Genomic DNA, 20,600 nt, shown 5'->3' with positions numbered 1-20,600 from the left:
TAAAAAAAAAAAAAAAAAAAAAGGAATAAAATAGATGGGCAGACTTCTAAGGTTGCTTGACCTGATAAGCAGAAAAAAAATTCGAGGGAAGGTGGACAGAAATCTGACCAGGTGTCTTGTTTGATTTCCAGATATAAGACAGTAAATAGGCTTGAAGCTCATTGATTAAGGGAAGGGTAAGACCTATTGAGGAAGAACTACAATGTGGCCACAAACCTTCCTTGGAGGTACCTGTCATCGTTTAACAGGGTGACTGTGCAATAGAAAAATTTATACCCAGACCTCACTGGAGTTACCAGATACTGGTCTAATATGATGTTAATTTCTGGAGACTCCAAATGCCATAGTAGGTCCCTCTATTGAGAAAGGACTTACAGAATTTAGGTAATAGATGAAGTCTTGTTCCAAGACCATTGCAAAGTGGGTCCGGTGGGATCCTGGACCCATCCATGCTCATTTCCCTTGTCCCAGATAGTAGAGTGATAACAGATATATTCTACAAATTGTTGAACCCACATACTGGCTCCCTGACCCATGAAGTGGCATAAGGTAGCAAGAGGTCAAATAGCAGCCCCTGGTACTACCCTCATCTGACCTCTAACCCAAGATAGTAAAGAAAAAGCAATACCACATCTCTGGGGGAATTATAGACATTAATGACTCAAAGACTTGAATCATAGAATGAGTAATCCCTACCATATCTCTATTTAACTCGCCTGTTTGGACAATGCAAAAACTAGGCATTTTGGAGAATATAGATTGTTTCAAATTTATTTGGGAGTAGTGCCAAGCTCAGCTGAGGATCTGGATATAGCATTTTAACTGGCACAAATTAGCACAGCTCCTTACTACCCACTACTAGTATTCTGCTACTGATTTATCATAGACTTTTTTGTTCATTGCTATCAGCAAAGATAACAAAAGCCATTTGCCTTTACTATTTCACTTAAGGGCGAAATCAACTCTATTTCTGTCACAACATAGTCTAGAGGAAACTCGATCATCTGGATATCTCACAGAATGTCACATTGTTCTGTGTTAATAAAGTTATATTAACTGGACTTGGTGAGTGAGAAGTAGCCAGGACCCTATTTGCCACAGTAAAAAGCATGCATGCAAGAGGATGGGAAATAGACACAGCAAGGGGCTTGGCCACAGTGTGGGATGTTTCTATGGAAATCCAGGGAACTTGGGCATGTTTGGATAGCCCCCCTGAAATGGAAGATAAGTTGCTTCACTTTTTCTCTGCACCATGAGGAAAGAGGAACTATACTCTATACTCTTCTTTTGATTTTGGAGGCAGCGGGATCCCTGGGTGGCGCAGCAGTTTGGCACCTGCCTTTGGCCCAGGGTGTGACCCTGGAGACCTGGGATCAAATCCCACATCGGGCTTCCAGTGCATGGAGCCTGCTTCTCCCTCTGCCTGTGTCTCTGCCTCTCTCCTCTCTCTCTGTGTGACTATCATAAATAAATAAAAATTAAAAAAAAAAAAAGGAAATGATTTTGGAGGCAGCATATACTACATTTGGGCACGATGCTCTGATCCACACGCTGGGGGGTCAATTGTAGGTGATGCCCAATGAAAAGACTCTAGCAAGTCAAAGCTGTGATAAAAATGCTCTGCCACTTATGTCTTATAACCCAGCAGACCCAGTGACCCCTGTGGCAGACAGAGATGCTTCATGGAGCCTCTGGTGAAACCCAATAAAAGAATCACAACCTAGACTCCTAGGATTTCAGAATAAGGTCATGTTCTCCTTTCCTGATAACTATTCCATCTTTGAAAAGCAGTTCCTGGATTATTACTGGGTCCTGGTAATGACTAAATGAATGTCTGATTATGGCATACTAATCACTTCTGCCCCAAATGACTCATCATGAACTGGGTGTTATCTGACCCACAAAATCATAAAATTGTACACATGCTACAGCATTCCAATGTTGAATGGGAGTAGAATATCCAAGAGCAACCTGAGGAGGTCTGGCAGGCACAACTAACTGCAGAATCAGGTAGCTCAGACTCCTGTGGTGCCTGCAATTAGTGCGTTGCTACATCTCATTTGACTTATACCACAGGCTGTATGGGGATTCCCTATAACAGAGGAGGAAAAGGCACAGGACTGTTTTCCTTATAGGCCTACTTACTTATGGTATGCACCAGCAGATGCAGAAATGCCACTGCTTTTCAGCCTTTCTTAGAGGTGGCCCAGAAAGTGAAGGGAAGTTTTCCTAGTGGATAGAATGTCAGATGGATTTGGTTGTCCACATTTGGCTGTCCACTTTGCATGAAAGGAGAAATGGCCTGATGTATGGATCAATTCTAATTTATAGGCAGTAACTAATGCATTGACCTGCTTATGGGGAAAAGAACAGGACTTGAAAGTTAAGGACAAAGAAATGTGGTGGGGTGAAGTATGCAGATTGGTTGGCCACAGAATGTGAAATTTTCTTTTAAAAAGATTTTATTTATTCATGAGAGACAGAGAGAGGAAGAGGCAAAGGCAGAGGGAGAAGCAGGGTCCCTGAGGGGAGTCCGATGCAGTACTTGATCCCAGGACTCTGGGATCATGCCTGAGCCAAAGGCAGATGCTTAACCACTGAGCAACCCAGGTGAAAATATTTTTGTCCCATGTCAATGTTTACAAGGTCATGCATTACAGAGTAGTTCCTTAGTAATTGGAGGACAAGATGATCTTTACAGGGCATGTTAGTCACCATCTCTCAGCAGATTTCTTTGCTTACTTAACAGGGCATAGTACAATATGTCCCTGACAGCAGGGATTCCCCCTCACCCAGATTGTCAACACAGTTTGAATGCTCAGCCTATCAACAGCAGAGACCTAGGATGATCTCCTAATGTGGCACCATTCCCTGGAGGCATCAGCCAGGTACCTGGTAGCAGGTTGATGACATGAGTTCCCTTTTATCATGGAGGGGACAGTGATTTGTTATTAATGGGCAATTATATATTCAAGTTATAGATTTGCTTTCCTTTCTCACAATACTGTTTCTAGAATTTTTTGACTTGAAGAAGGAAGGCTTTTATCCTTTAGCATGGTAACCCATTGGCATTGACCCTGACTAGAGTCACATTTGATATCAAAGATTTTGCAACAATGGACTCATGCTCTTAGAATTTGTTGTCTTATCACATGCCCCATCACCCAGAAGCAGTTAACTTGAAAAAATTATGGAAAGATCTACTGAAAGCTGATATGTTTTTCTGGAGAATGCAGTATATGCCTTCACAAGGGGACCACCCTGTGGTGCTGTATGCCATACAGTCAGGATCTAGGGGCCCAACAATCAAAAGGTAGAGGTGGGAATGGCCTCTCATTATTCTTTATGACTCACATTCAGAATTTTCCTTTTCTGTTCCCATAACCTTGAATTCAGTGATTTGGAGACCCAAGTTCCCAAAGGATGAATGCTTTTCCAGGTGAGACAGGCAATCTTGTTAAACTGAAAACAGACCTACTCTTTGGCCATTTTTGGCTACCCTCCCTCTTTTTTGATAAACAGTTCACTGAGTGAATGACAGACTTAATTTTTACATTTTATTTATTTATTTTTAAATATCTTATTTATTTCACAGAGAGAGAGAGAGAGACAGAGAGGGAGAGAGGGAGCAAGAGAGAGAGTGTGAGCACAAACGGGGGTGTGGCATTCAGAGGGAAAGGGAGAAGCAGGCTCCAGTGGAGGATATTGGACTTAATTCCAGGACCCTGGGATTGTAACTTGAGCTGAAGGCAGATGCTTAACTAACTGAGCCATCCAGGTGCCCCATAGACCATTTTTAAAAAATAGATAACAAAATACTATATAGTAGTTATATTCATTGCAGAAATTACTGAAATTTTCAAAAATCAGATGAATAAGTTGGATCAATGGTTACAACAATAATTTTCAACCAATGTGCATATTTTCATTCAAGGTCTAGGCTTGATTTCTCTTTAATCCTGTTCGCTTGAATTCTCTGTACCTATTTTTTTTTACCAAAATGGAGACTCTTGAAAACTGAGCCTAACTTTGTCAAATTGTTTTCAAAGAGACCTATAAACAGGTGACTCTACTGGCTAGAGTGACAAATCTTGATCAATAATGAGAAAATGGGTTACTGCTACACAGTGGAGGCAAGGTGGACTATATATGAAACCTAGGGAATTTAGCTCAGCAATCAATCAAGATAAAAACTGCCAAAGACTGAAATACTTCAGGAATGAGATTGAGGCTATGTCTTAGTCTGTTTGGACTGCTATAACAAAAATACCATAAACCAGGTGGCTTATAAACAACAAACATTTGTGTTTTATAGTTCTGGGGGCCAGGAGATTTGGTGTTCAGTGAGAACCCACTTCCATGTTCATACATGGCATCTTTTTGCTTTAAGTGTCCTTACATTGTAGAAGGGATGAGAGATCTCTCTCCAGAGCCTCCTTTGTATGGGTACTGATTCTATTCATGGGAACTTGGCCCCTCATGACCTAATCAATTCCTAAAGATTCCACCTCTTCATACTATCACCTTGGAGGTTAGAATTTCAACATAGGAATTTTGTTGAGACATAAACATTCAGTCCAAAACACCCTATGGGGTAAAGAACCCCATTCACCTGAGGTCCTGGTAGAGGGTCAGGGGAATGAGTAGTAGAAGAAACAAGCCAAGATTCTCAAATTAGGCTTTGTAACTGGTTGGAAATATAAGGAATGTAGCAGCTGGGTTTTGCATTGTCTCTCTCACTAATTTTTTGCAATGTTTTGAATAAAATTTACTTATTTATTTATTTAATTTATTTTTTATTGGTGTTCAATTTACTAACATACAGAATAACCCCCAGTGCCCGTCACCCATTCACTCCCACCCCCCGCCCTCCTCCCCTTCTACCACCCCTAGTTCGTTTCCCAGAGTTAGCAGTCTTTACGTTCTGTCTCCCTTTCTGATATTTCCCACACATTTCTTCTCCCTTCCCTTATATTCCCTTTCACTATTATTTATATTCCCCAAATGAATGAGAACATATAATGTTTGTCCTTCTCCGACTGACTTACTTCACTCAGCATAATACCCTCCAGTTCCATCCACGTTGAAGCAAATGGTGGGTATTTCTCATTTCTAATAGCTGAGTAATATTCCATTGTATACATAGACCACATCTTCTTTATCCATTCATCTTTCGTTGGACACCGAGGCTCCTTCCACAGTTTGGCTATCATGGCCATTGCTGCTAGAAACATCGGGGTGCAGGTGTCCCGGCGTTTCATTGCATTTGTATCTTTGGGGTAAATCCCCAACAGTGCAATTGCTGGGTTGTAGGGCAGGTATATTTTTAACTGTTTGAGGAACCTCCACACAGTTTTCCAGAGTGGCTGCACCAGTTCACATTCCCACCAACAGTGTAAGAGGGTTCCCTTTTCTCCGCATCCTCTCCATTTGTTGTTTCCTGCCTTGTTAATTTGCCCCATTCTCACTGGTGTGAGGTGGTATCTCATTGTGGTTTTGATTTGTATTTCCCTGATGGCCAGTGATGCAGAGCATTTTCTCATATGCATGTTGGCCATGTCTATGTCTTCCTCTGTGAGATTTCTGTTCATGTCTTTTGCCCATTTCATGATTGGATTGTTTGTTTCTTTGGTGTTGAGTTTAATAAGTTCTTTATAGATCTTGGAAACTAGCCCTTTATCTGATATGTCATTTGCAAATATCTTCTCCCATTCTGTAGGTTGTCTTTTAGTTTTGTTGACTGTATCCTTTGCTGTGCAAAAGCTTCTTAGCTTGATGAAGTCCCAATAGTTCATTTTTGCTTTTGTTTCTTTTGCCTTCGTGGATGTATCTTGCAAGAAGTTACTATGGCCGAGTTCAAAAAGGGTGTTGCCTGTGTTCTTCTCTAAGATTTTGATGGAATCTTGTCTCACATTTAGATCTTTCATCCATTTTGAGTTTATCTTTGTGTATGGTGAAAGAGAGTGGCCTAGTTTCATTCTTCTGCATGTGGATGTCCAATTTTCCCAGCACCATTTATTGAAGAGACTGTCTTTCTTCCAATGGATAGTCTTTCCTCCTTTATCGAATATTAGTTGACCATAAAGTTCAGGGTCCACTTCTGGATTCTCTATTCTGTTCCACTGATCTATGTGTCTGTTTTTGTGTGGAACAGATCAACAGAACCAGGAGTTGGTTCTTTGAAAGAATTAATAAGATAGATAAACCATTAGCCAGCCTTATTAAAAAGAAGAGAGAGAAGACTCAAATTAATAAAATCATGAATGAGAAAGGAGAGATCACTACCAACACCAAGGAAATACAAATGATTTTAAAAACATATTATGAACAGCTATATGCCAATAAATTAGGCAATCTAGGAGAAATGGACGCATTCCTGGAAAGCCACAAACTACCAAAACTGGAACAGGAAGAAATAGAAAACCTGAACAGGCCAATAACCAGGGAGGAAATTGAAGCAGTCATCAAAAACCTCCCAAGACACAAGAGTCCAGGGCCAGATGGCTTCCCAGGGGAATTTTATCAAACGTTTAAAGAAGAAACCATACCTATTCTCCTAAAGCTGTTTGGAAAGATAGAAAGAGATGGAGTACTTCCAAATTCGTTCTATGAGGCCAGCAACACCTTAATTCCAAAACCAGACAAAGACCCCACCAAAAAGGAGAATTACAGACCAATATCCCTGATGAACATGGATGCAAAAATTCTCAACAAGATACTGGCCAATACGATCCAACAGTACATTAAGAAAATTATTCACCATGACCAAGTAGGATTTATCCCTGGGACACAAGGCTGGTTCAACACCCGTAAAACAATCAATGTGATTCATCATATCAGCAAGAGAAAAACCAAGAACCATATGATCCTCTCATTAGATGCAGAGAAAGCATTTGACAAAATACAGCATCCATTCCTGATCAAAACTCTTCAGAGTGTAGGGATAGAGGGAACATTCCTCAGCATCTTAAAAGCCATCTATGAAAAGCCCACAGCAAATATCATTCTCAATGGGGAAGCACTGGGAGCCTTTCCCCTAAGATCAGGAACAAGACAGGGATGTCCACTCTCACCACTGCTGTTCAACATAGTACTGGGAGTCCTAGCCTCAGCAATCAGACAACAAAAAGACATTAAAGGCATTCAAATTGGCAAAGAAGAAGTCAAACTCTCCCTCTTCGCCGATGACATGATACTCTACATAGAAAACCCAAGAGTCTCCACCCCAAGATTGCTAGAACTCATACAGCAATTCGGTAGCGTGGCAGGATACAAAATCAATGCCCAGAAATCAGTGGCATTTCTATACACTAACAATGAGACTGAAGAAAGAGAAATTAAGGAGTCAATCCCATTTACAATTGCACCCAAAAGCATAAGATACGTAGGAATAAACCTAACCAAAGAGGTAAAGGATCTATACCCTCAAAACTACAGAACACTTCTGAAAGAAATTGAGGAAGACACAAAGAGATGGAAAAATATTCCATGCTCATGGATTGGCAGAATTCATATTGTGAAAATGTCAATGTTACCCAGGGCAATATACACGTTTAATGCAATCCCTATCAAAATACCATGGACTTTCTTCAGAGAGTTAGAACAAATTATTTTAAGATTTGTGTGGAATCAGAAAAGACCCCAAATAGCCAGGGGAATTTAAAAAAGAAAACCATATCTGGGGGCATCACAATGCCAGATTTCAGGTTGAATAAAATTTAATTCATATAACATAAACTTCACTATTTTATTCTATTTTATTTATTTTTTAAAAATTATTTATTTATTTATTCATGAGAGACACAGAGAGAGAGAGGCGGGAGAGGGGGCAGAGACACAGGCAGAGGGAGAAGCAGGGTCCATGCAGGAAGCCAGGTCTCCAGGATCACGCCCTGGACTGAAGGCAGGCACTAAACCACTGAGCTACCCAGGGATCCCAAAATTCACTATTTTAAAGTGTACAATTCAGGACTTTTTAGAGTATTCATTTGTTGTGCAACCATCACCACTAATTCCAGGACATTTCAGTTATCTCAGATAGAATTCTCATATTTATTATCAATTTCCTCCACCCCTCTTTTCTCCCACCAATGGCAATCACTAATCTTTGTGTCTCTATGAATTTGCCTATTCTGGGCATTCATTTCATATACATCAAATCATGCAATATGTGGCTTTTGTGTCTGCCTTACTTTACATAGAATGGTGTTTTCAAATTCATCCATCTTGTAGCATGTATCAGTACTTCATTCCTTTTTATAGCTGAATATTCCATTACACGGATATACCACATTTTGTTTATTAGTTCATCAATTGATGGACATTAGGATTGTTTCCACTTTTTGGTTATGAATAACTCTGCTATGAACACTCATGTACATGTATTTGTGTGGATACATGTCTTCTTTTGCTTATATACCTAGGAGATAAATAGCTGGGATATCATAATTCTGTGTTTAATTTTTTGATGAACCTCCAAACTGTTTTCCACGATGCTACACAATTTTACATTTCTACCAGCAATATATGAGCATTCAATTTTCTCCACACACTTTATATGTTGTTTATTTATTTTATCATAGCTATCTTAGCAGGTATGAAGTGCTATTTCGTTGTGACTAGGATTTGTATTTCTCTAATGACTAATGATGTTGAGCATTTTAAAATGTATTTATTGACCATTTGTATATCTTCTTTGGAGAACTGTCCATTAAAATCCTTTGCCCACATTTTAATGGAGTTATTTGCCTTTTTACTGGTGCATTACTAGAGCTCTTTATTCTAAATAGATCCTTATTAGATATGGGATTTGCACATTTTCTCTCCCATTCTGTGTTGTCTTTCCACTTTTTGATGGTGCCATTTGACAGATTAAAAAAAATTTTTTTTTGACAGATGAAAATTTTGATGAAGTTCAAATTATCTATTTTTTTTATTACTTGTGCTTTTGGTATCATTCTAAGAAATGGTTGCCTACTCCAAACTCACAGAGATTTATGCCAATGTTTCCTTCTAAGAGTTTGATAGTTTAGCTCTTATGATTAGGCCTTTGTTCCATTTTGAGTTGATTTTCATGTATGGTGTGATGTAGGAGTCTAAATTCATTTTTTTCATGTGAATATCTAGTTATTCCAGGACCATAAGTTGAAAAGGCACTCCTTTCTCTATCAAAGGTCTTGGCACTTTTGTTGAATACCCGTTGAATATAAATGTATGGCTTTTTTCTGGACTCCCAATGTATTTCACTGATCTATATATCTATCCTTATACTAATAACACAGTATCTTGATTGTTGTTGCTTTCTAGTAAGTTTTAAAATCAGGAAATGTAAGTTTTTCAACTTTGCTTTTCATTCTCAGTGTGTGTATGTGTGTGTGTGCATGTGCATGTATGTGTTTTCCCTCCTTGGGGTCCTTTGCATTTCCTTATAGATTTTAGGATCAGTGTGTCCATTTCCAGAACAAAGACAATTGAAGTTTTGATAGAGATTGCATTGAATTTGCTGAACTCCCTGCTAATTTAAATATAGAGCAGTGTAGTGGCTAAAGTTTAATGATTTTGAAATATGACTGAATGGTATTCCCCTATGATGTTGTGGTAGCTGATGGGACTTTAAGTTCCCTGTTTTGAGGACACATTTCTCATCTAGACAAAGGACAAAGTAGGTGCTGAGAAGTAACATGAGTAGACAATGCTGGATATTTTCTTTAGATAAACTCTCCACCTTTTTCCATATTGTTCTGGGCTCTAGGAGGCTGACATTTATGGATTGTATCAACAAGGCTCTCTTGCTCTCTGGCTGTTCGTTGGATTCATGCAGAAGGAGGCACCATCAGAAATTGAAGAATGGGAAGAAGAGATTAGAAGATTCCTTGAGCTTCCTCTTTGCTGAGGTAAATGCTGGCAGTGGCTATGTTTTTCTATCAAAAGCCATATCCTTTTGGGTCACCTGTCCTGCAATAACACATTTTTCTGGGTTCTGATAACCAATCCATCTACTTACCTTTTCAGGCCTGAGGGTCCTAGTGGCTTCCTCCTCCCTTATTAGTTTTTCCTAACCTATCCAAATTATCATAAATAGTCTTTTATTTTTGTAAATAGTCTTGCTATCTTTCTTTTGATCACCTGTTTATAGTGTACCATCTACTTCTTGCCACGCCTGACAATATGTAATGGAAAGATTTACAAGATATATTAAGTCGGAGAAGCAAAACACAGAGCTATGTAATACTTTATTTTATTTTTAATTTTTTTTTGTAAAAGTAGGGGTAGGAGGAATATAACTTCATATTTTCTTAGATATTGTACAGTTGACCCTTGAACTACACAGGTTTGAACTATGTAGGTCTACTTATATGTGGATTTTTTTGGGAGAAATACAGTACTGTATTACAAATAAATTTTTAAATGATTTTTAAAAAAATATTTTATTTATTCAGAGAGAGAGCGAGAGAGTGCATGCATGTGAGTGGTCAGGAGGGGCAGAGGGAGAGGGAAAAAGAATGTAAAGCAGACTCTGCATTGAGTGCCAAGTCTGACTTGGGGCTTAGTCCCACAACTCTGAGATTATAAACTGAGATGAAATCAAGAGTCGGACACTTGACTGACTGAGACACGCAGGCACCCCCTTACGATTTTCTTAATAACATTTTCTTTTCTCTAGCTTACTTTATTGTAAGAATATAGTATATGATACGTATACAAAATCTATGTTTATCATATTATTGGTAAGGCTTCTGATCAACAGTAGACTATTAGCAGTTAAATTTTTGGAAAGTCAGGAAAGTTATATATGGATTTTCAGTTGCCTGGGGAGGGTGACATAACCCTTAGGTTGTTCAACGATAAGCTGTGCTCCTTAGGATTTAGTTTTTTTTTTTTTTTTAAGATTTATTTATTTATTTATTCGTGAGAGACACACAGAGAGAGAGCGGCAGAAACACAGGCAGAGGGAGAGCAGGCTCCATGCAGGAGCCTGACGTGGGACTTGATCCCGGGTCTCCAGGATCAGGCCCTGGACTGAAGGTGGTTCTAAACCACTGAGCCACCCGGGCTACCCGGGAATTAGGTTTAGCTTCAAGAGATAATTCCCAAAAAGAACAGTGACATTAAAAAAAAAAAAAAAGATTACTCCTCTCTGTAAATGTCCAGGTGAAGATAGTCCAGAACTGAGATGGATTCTATTGCATGGCACACTCAGGAAGACAGTTTCCTTCTAGCTCATAAGCCCCTACCCTTAGGGTATGGCCTTGTCCTCAGTCCATGGATGTATCCACTTTCCAGGCAGTAGGATGGAGAATAAGCAGAAGAAGAAGCAAAGGGCCTACACCTGGGAAGGTTCCTGGAAATGAGAGACACAGACTGAGAGAGAGAGGCAGAGACACAGGCAGAGGGAGAAGCAGGCTCCCTGCCAGGGAGTCTGATGTGGGACTCGATCCCGGATCCTGGGATCACGACCTGAGCTGAAGGCAGGTGCCCAACTTCTGAGCCACCTAGGTGTCCTGGAAATATAGGTTTTATTCCTGGCAGCCATTTACCCAAATTAAAATTCTAACACTATTTAAGAAGAGGAGAATTGGGGACGCCTGGGTGGCTCAGTGGTTGAGTGTTGGCCTTGGGCTCAGGGCGTGATCCTGGGGTCCAGGGATGAGTCCTGCATGGGGCTCCCTGTAAGAAGCCTGCTTCTCCCTCTGCCTGTGTCTCTGTCTCTCTCTGTGTGCCTCTCATGAATAAATAAATAAAATATTTTTTATAAAAAGAAGAGGAGAATTGATTTTGGAAGTAATAGCAGTCTTTATCACACATATGCATTTAAAATGACTCAGGAAAAATATCAAGAAACTAAAAGCTGTGGTTACTAGGGTGAGAGTTGGCAGAGGAGAGAGAGTAGGGTCAATGAAGGGTAACAGTGACAGGGAGGATTTTCACCGTGTATCTTGTTACATATTTTGATTTGTGAACCATGTGTATGTACTTTCCATTTACAAACTTTAATAGATTAATTCAAAATTCCTCTTTAAAGATAAGTAAATAAAAGAAGAAAAATTTTAAAAAATAAAGAAAAAATACTTTAGCCAGTGCCAAATTTGGTGAGAACAAAGGAGGAGATGTTAAATACATTTCACAAGATGAAAAAGTCCCAGAAATCTGTTGTACAATGCGAATATGCTGAACTTGAGTGAACTGTACACTTTAAATGGTTAAAATGACAAATTGTATGTAATTTTTTTTACTACAGTTTAAAAAAAGTCAACTGTACCATATAATGTAATCTAATTATGGGAGTGATATTTCATCTATTCATAGATTCTATCCATATTCCAAGGAAAAAGGATTACACAAGAGTGAATGTTATTTGGAGGGCACCTCATAAAAGGACTAAAGCCATTTTTTCATTTTTCATTTTTTCCTGTTGGATTTTTAATTCCCAGCTATAAGCTTTGGAAGTTCTGGATTCTGTTTACGAGAGACAGGATTTCCTTCTATTATAATATCCAGTGATGTCTGTCTGAGTATACCTCTGTTGGTGGAAATTTATTTTTTAGAGTGACATGGCTGCTTCTTCATGATGTGTCCTTCATGTTAGATTGACCTGCTTGTGGCAACTCTGTGTTTGTCTGCCTGAGATGATTATCAAACTTGTCTGGGAAAACCTTATTTTTAGTAAAGAAATATTTTCTTGAGAGTTAATGGTTTGAACATACATAGGAAATAGGAAGAGGTAAGGACTTGGAAGTATTGTTTTCATCACAACTTTGTCCTAGATCTCAAGGATTAAACAATACTTTTGGAAATCTGAGTTTGAATAATTCAGCGCCTAAGGAAATATTCTTAACAGAAGTTTGAGATAATTGTGAATATAGTATTTACACAAATAATGCACAAATGAAGGCAGAATGGCTGGCTTGCAAAGAGAACTTAATATAATCATAGTATATAAAATATAATTTAGCTATAAGAAAGGCAGATGATAAACTAAACAGCTAAAAAGGTATAGCATCTAGCATTCTAAAGCAAAGGAAAAAATCTTTTTATGTACATACAGTACATAACTTGTATGCAGAAAGAGAGAGAGAGAGAGAGATCCCTCTAAACCTTCTTCCTCTTAAATTAGTAAGAACATGAACTTTAACTTAAGGAGCATGCAAGCTACCCCCAGTTTTTCCTATCTCAACTTCTCTTTCCTTAGTATCCTCATTTTTAGAAGTCAAATGACCAACATTGTTCTTGTGGGAAGGAAGTTTCGTGTATCCCATTTAATGATTTGGATCATTAACCTGTTAGATGACCCGGAATTTTACTCAGCCTAATGTTCCCAAAATATCACAAGGAGTCTGAAGGGCCATTTTTCTCAGCAAATCAAAGTCCAAAGAGATTATCTTGGCGGTCTGCCTGGTCTGTTAGCAAGCACCAGAAGAGAATACCTGAGCTAGAAAGTGGAGGTAATGCCTCTTTTCCAGACAAGATACTTTAAATTTTTTTAGGAACACTTGGTGATTTGTTGCTGAGAGTATAAACTACTTTCAAAGCTATTCTTGCCAAAGAACTACTTCAATGTTTCCAAGCAGTACGTTGACTGGGCTCGTCAATGATAGCCTGTCCCTTTTCAGACCAGCCTTTCACACTGCGAAATGGAAATGTACTAATGACCTGTCTTAACTGGTCACAATCTTGGAAGCCGCGGCTGTCAGCCTCTCCTGGCAGAGTGGTCTGCCTACATAATAAGCAGCTGGACTGTATGGTCTGCAGATATGGATGCTACAGGATAAATCCTCTTCTACTCTGAGCCCATCTTGGATAATATCATCTCTCCTTTGGCTTAATCTGAGGGCTCTTTGAGGAACTTCCTGACTCCAGGGAGACTGTCTAAACTGGTAAGTCCCTTAATGTTTTCTTCCTTGACTTACCCAAAGCTATTCTATGAAAGCAATGAATCATTCAGATCAGCCTGGAAATTTTCCTAAAAACCACTCTCTCCCAAGCATCACTTGAACCTGTTATCTGATTTCCCTGATTTCTGTCTTACTACTCTTGTATTTGGATGTTTTTCCTTCTCTCCCAGGTTTTGCCTTCTTCCTTCCTTCCTTCCTTCCTTCCTTCCTTCCTTCCTTCCTTCCTTCCTTCCTTCCTTCCTTCCTTCCTTCTTATTTCTTTCTTCTCTTTCTCTCTTTTTTTGTTGATAGTCTAGCAGGTTTTGAGATTTAACTCCTCCCTGAGGTAGTGTTGGGATAAGGAAGGGTAGCCTGGGATCTAGAGCATCCAGTGTGGGCTGGTCTGGGAGAGAGCCCTGACACTTATGGAGTTCATTTCTGGTAAATTGCTTCTGGAGGCTGCATTTATGTTCTGTCCCCACTTCTAGCTGTATCAAAACAATTCTCCATGGCATTCTTACACTTTTTGGATTACCTGTTCAAGGATGTTTGAGGAATAAATGATCTTGGAAGCTAGAGATAATAAAGCCTAGAGATGTCACCCTGTACATACAATTCCAGGATAGTAAAATCCTCCTCTCTCTGAAAAGATTTGCTTACATTCCAGAAGAAAAAAAACTCCTCTCTCTATCTCTGGAGAAGAGAATGGGTAGGTCACTGGAAGCTCCAAATAAATAAATGTTTTCCTAATTTTGGAGTTCCTGTCTTATGATGTACTCTAGTGTCTGCACAGGTAACTTTTGGTCCTCACTGCATCACTCTTCGGGAACTGGGGCTTTGGGAACCCACACAAGACACTGCCTTGGCAGCTGATTTTGTTGTGATTAATCAATAGTCTTTGTCTCTGATCCAAAGGGTATATGTTCTGTCAATATGTGTATAAAACTATATATAGCAGTGTTACTTGTTAGCTTGCAAGTAAGGCAAAATCTTCAATCCTTCAGTTTCTGATTTAGTAGTCTCCCTTAGTATTCGAATGAGATTCCAAATTCTAGAATAGAAGAACACAGTGAATGAGACCTCAAGTTCTGGAATAGAGTACAATTCAGGCCCCAGTTGAGATTTTTAAGTTATGCACGTTGACATGAAGAAGATCTAGCTATCATTTAACCACTAGAAATCTGGAATGTTCTTATCACTCTACATTACAAGGTTCAAGCTGGTCATATTTCTCATTTTATGCATTAAGAAAGAGCTTTTATGGGGAACAACATCTCAGAAATAAGTATGGCAGATAAAGACATTTTCATGTAAAATATGGAGGAAACAGTTAATTTGTTCATAAAAATAGGCTAACCACAATACTGCAGTTTTGGGGATATTGTTCAGGAGATTATGTGAAGCTGAATTTAGTGAGTCTATTAGGGGAAGAGGAAGTAAAAACAGAAACAAGCCATAATTTAACGTGAAAATATGTCCAATTAATTAAATTATAATACACAAAGAATGGAAATATTGTTTTTCTTGGAATAAAAGAATACCAAAGTCTCTGGAGAGAGTGACCAATTCTCTTCATAGAAATGTATTTAACACATCAAGTGAGGTTTGGGAGTTGAATTATGAATAATAAAAAAACAAGCCTCTTCCCACCTTCAGAGTTTATACGTCTTTTGTCATTTACCTTTTTTTGCAAAGTGAGTTAGAGCTTTTATTTTGCCTTAAGGTTTTGCACTTTGGCCCAATGTGAGCAGCATGCTATTTATTCACGACACATAATTTTTAAAGCAATCGATCTACTTGCATTTGTCGCTACATCCAAGGAGAACAAAGGTATACTTAGTAGATTGTAGGGTCAGTAACTGAGAGCTACAAAAGGGGGTGTTTTAAATCAATACATCCCACCATTGTGTTGATATATTTTTGGTATAGTCACAAACAGTCTTTTACAGGGAAAATAAATACTGCACATAGAGTTTAGAGGTGACGTGACCATGTAGAGGAACCACATGTCCATTGTATTGCAAAGTTCCACAGGTGGATAGTACTGTGGGAAGGGCATGCCTCCTATACTGCATACCGTCCCTGTATTTGATCTGTCCCCACTAACCATTAGGTGAATCACTCAGGTGAATATCAGTACTTCCTATGAAGAGTTTACTGAAGAGTTTCAGAATTAATGTTTCTTTTACTGTTTACTTGACATCAGGGTGGTATCATGGCTAGGAGTTTGGGCTTTCATGTCATTTAAACTAGGACTTGATTTCTTGGCTCTGCCAGAATAAGTGAGTTATGTAATCTAAGTCAGTATTCTTGTTTGTAAAGGGCACATTATAAGAATCTTGTTTATAAAGAGCAAATGAAATGATGTATGTGAAGCACTTAACACACTGCTTGGCAAGTAGTAGGCATGACCTGAGTGGTATTATAATAATGATCTGATGCTAGCGCTGGACTAGAAACATCCTTCATACTCAACCTGCCTTAGATGTATACCTCAATGTGTGTTTTCTTAATCATTCTGTCATTTCATTGTGCCCTACTTTGGGCTTCTCCCCACCCTCAAAGACCTACTTTATGTTTAATCAGTTCTCCTTGACATTACACTGACTTTCTCCTTACTCTGAAAAGCAAGAATGAAGTCAAGTCTTCCTTTGTTCTATCACAAATCTTCCTCCTTCATGAAGTCTCCTCAGATTTCTGTAGTTTCCAAGGATCCTCCCTTTTTTGAACCACTGAATTATCTCTTGCATCCATAATCATTTAATTGATTGCTATGTACCATCATATATGCCTGTTCAGTCTCCCCGAATAGTATACAAGCTTGTGTAAAATTCCAGTCCTTTGTTGGACTGTCATAGCAGAGTGCTGAAGCTATCCAAGAACTCAATAAATAATTAATAGGTGAGTTGATGTATTGTGCCAACAATGACACAAGCCAAGTTCAAGAGCAATTCATGATTACAAAGGTCCATAATTTCTTTTTTTTTTAAGATTTTATTTATTTATTCATGAGAGATACAGATAGAGAGAGAGAGGCAGAGACACAGACAGAGGAGAAGCAGGCTCCATGCAGGAAGCCTGACGTGGGACTTGATCCCGGGACTCCAGGATCAGGCCCTGGGCCAAAGCAGCACCAAACCGCTGAGCCACCCAGGATGCCCAGGTCCATAATTTCTAAACCAAAATCAAGACATGCGCTTTGGCAAGTCCATGTTGATTTAAAGGAAAGTAAAGCAGACAATTTGGAATTGGAACTGTTCCAGAAAATGTAAGTTCTCATCATGATTCAGCTAGGAATAAACATCAAAGTAGGAGATTATTTTTCTCAGTGTTTCTTCTTGGCATGCAAAGTGTTTTTAAGACTAGTTTATAAAGCCTTCATGGCCAGTGAAAACCAGATGACCTCTACTGATGTTTCTTTTTTTTCTTTCTTTTTTCTTCTCCTCCTCCTTCTTACTCTTCTTGTTTTAAACAAACTGATTTCACATAGAAGAGTTGCGGTAATAACACTGGGCAAGACAGACAAGGAGAATATTAAGGTAACAATTGATCAAATGTTAACTTTAGAATTTTAAAGAATGTTCTGGGTGGTGAGTATAACTACTATGTATGCCATCAGAAATATGCTTCATATTTGTCCATATTGTTTCAAAAATGTTCCTGAAATAATTGAGTGTAAGTTGATTTCTGGAAAGGCTTATGCTATTTTCAATCCATAGGGAATTTTTATAGTCATTCTACAATGAATCCTTTTGCCAAGAGATGGGTACATTAATTGTGCAATGTAATATAAAAATTACACCAATATTAAGCAACTTGAAACAGCATTTATTGTCTTGCAGTTTCTATGAGTCAGGAATCTGGTGTTGCTCATCTGGGTCTTGTGATTTAGGTTCTCTCATGAGGCAGTCATCAAGGTGTCAGCAGAGCTCAAGTGATTTCCAGGCTCACCTGGAGATGAATCCATCTCCATTTTCACACACCTGGTTGTTCCTTGCTCATGGGCCTTTCCATAGAACACTCACAACATGGCCTCCTGCTTTACCCAGAGCAAGCAAATGACTTAATCTCAGAAGTGACATCCATTACTTTTTTAATATTCTATTAGTAATAACTCACTAGATGCAGCTGCCACTCCAGGGGAGAGAATTACACAAGGATATTGGATAGTAGGAAGGTGGCTCATTGCCAGCCATCCTGCAGGACAGGGGACAAAGGTAAAGAATTGCCTTAGTTAATCTGGATTTTTGCATTTCAAGATTATATGATATAGTTCCAGGTAAAATGGGGTTGAGAATTTACTAACTCAATGTCTCATCCTTAAGAAAGCCCATGGAGACAACTGATTCAGTCATTTTATCTTCTTCCTCCATGCTCATTTAAAATTATAGTTTAAATCAGAAAGTACCCCCTCATGCCATCAAAAATGGAAGGAAGCTGGAATAAAAAATGTTTAACTATAAAAAATTTTCAAGAGACAGGAAAGTACAGAAAATAGTATAATAAACTGCCGGGTACCCACTACCCAGAAGAGGCAGTTCTAGCATTTTCTGAGCACCAGTACAGATCATTCTACAAACGGGTACCCACTACCCAGAAGAGGCAGTTCTAGCATTTTCTGAGCACCAGTACAGATCATTCTACAAAACTTTTCCAGAACATTGTTTTCACTTAATCCTCTCAACAGTCTTGTAAAATAAATATTTTACTTAAGAATAAGGTAAATATTAATCTCTGTGTATGGAGAATATTGAGACTCAGGTTTGGTAAAAAAAAAGGAATTGTTCAAGTTTACACATTGGCAGAGCTGGGATTATTCTATTTTTTCCATTTTAAATGTTTAATTTAATTTTTATATTCATCTTTGTTGAAATTTATTTTTTAAGGAAACTCTACCCTCATCATGGAGCTCAAACACAACATCAAGGTCAAGAGTTGTATGCTGTACCAGCTTAGACAGTCAGATACCTCCCCGTATATTTTTTTTTACTTTGTTATCACTTTTCCCTCTCCCTTTCTTTATGCTTTGATTGTCTTGCAATTACATCTTTACACATTATAAGTCCGTCAGGAGTTTTGTAGTTATTGCTTTATGCAATTGTTATTTATTTATTTATTTATTTATTTATTTATTTATTTATTTATTATAGTCACACACACACACACACACACACAGAGTCAGAGACACAGGCAGAGGAAGAAGCAGGCTCCATGCACCGGGAGCCGGACGTGGGATTCGATCCCAGGTCTCCAGGATCGCGCCCTGGGCCAAAGGCAGGCGCCAAACCGCTGCGCCACCCAGGGATCCCTGCAATTATCTTTTAAATCAAATAGAAGAAGAAAAGTTTCTAACTCAAATACATTTATGTTGTCTTTTATATTTACCTATGTAGTTATCCTTACTGGGTACTCTTTGATTCTTTGTAAGGACTGAGGTTATTAGGATTTCTTGTATGGTAAGTCAGCTGGCACAGGGCTAGGATTTGAACTTGCATGCTCAAACTCCAAGTTCAAGGCAATGATTATCATACTTCTGGGACAGTGACAATCCCTAACTATTTTCCCATGCGGAGCTCAGTTTTTCATCCTGGATGTTGATCTGGACAGAATTTCTCAATGCTTTTATAAATACTTTTTACCCTTTATTGCCATAGAAACTTTATTTTTATTTTTTAAAAAAACTTTTTGAATTTATTTATTCATGAGAGATACAGAGAGAGAGAGAGAGAGAGGCAGAGACACAGGCAGAGGGAGAAGCAGGCTCCCTCAGGGAGCCCGAAGTGGGACTCGATCCTGGGTCTCCAGGATCACACTGTAGGCCGAACCGCTGAGCCACCAGGGCTGCCCCCCATAGAAACTTTAATGAGCAAGTGAGTTTTACTACTTCCTTGGTCTATTTTGTCCGATATCACACTATGCAGATAGCAGTGGAGTAAGGGAGAGGTAGGAACTGAAACCCACAGTGTGATCTAAATTCAGATTGCCAAAGATAAATGGATAATCTAATCAGAAATCAATGTGTAAGAAAGCTAGTCAGTTCTTGCTGAAGTAAAGTAGTAAGATTAGGAAATGAGTTATCAGAGCAAAGTGAAGGCAAATCACAAAATCTAAATAAGTAATCAGCCACAAGGGTGCTAACTTAAAAAGAAAATCTTTGCATTGGTTATTTTATTCAGTGCTTGAAGCTGTAAGTGGCAGTGTCAGGGTTACCTAGTATTGGCCTGATAGAAATCTCTAAGCTGGGTATGATCTAGGAAGGAGAAAGGAGCCTCTAGGAGTCATCATAGAGGCCATATCCTTCTCAGTGTGTTAATTAGCATTTCTTAACTTTGGATAATGTATGTAAAATGTTATTAGGTTGTGAAAGAGACATAGACATCTTGAGCATCTAGGTGCAACTTTAAAAAAGAAGAAAATGTACTGTGTTTTGAATGTTTAAAATTTATCTCTATTTGGAGAGAGCCCCCTCAAAAATCTAAGTTTCTGGTCTTTGGGAGTGTGAGACCCATGATCAGTGGGTGGTCAACTACCCTCTCCCCAGCCATATCTTGTGATAACTCAGAAGGCAGGAATCATTTAAAAAGTACTAGTTTTGTAAAACTGATTTATACTTAACACAGATATTAAATACTATGGAAAAGTTAGAGAAAAAAGCAAAACAAAACATAAAAAAAAAAGCAAAACAGTATCAACTATCCAGAAATTATTATCATTTATACTTGGCAGGCA

This window comes from Canis aureus, chromosome 7, assembly GCF_053574225.1.
Source record: "Canis aureus isolate CA01 chromosome 7, VMU_Caureus_v.1.0, whole genome shotgun sequence".
NCBI classification, from domain to species: domain Eukaryota; kingdom Metazoa; phylum Chordata; class Mammalia; order Carnivora; family Canidae; genus Canis; species Canis aureus.
The sequence above is the reverse complement of the archived record's forward strand: the minus strand, read 5'-3'. Positions refer to the sequence as shown.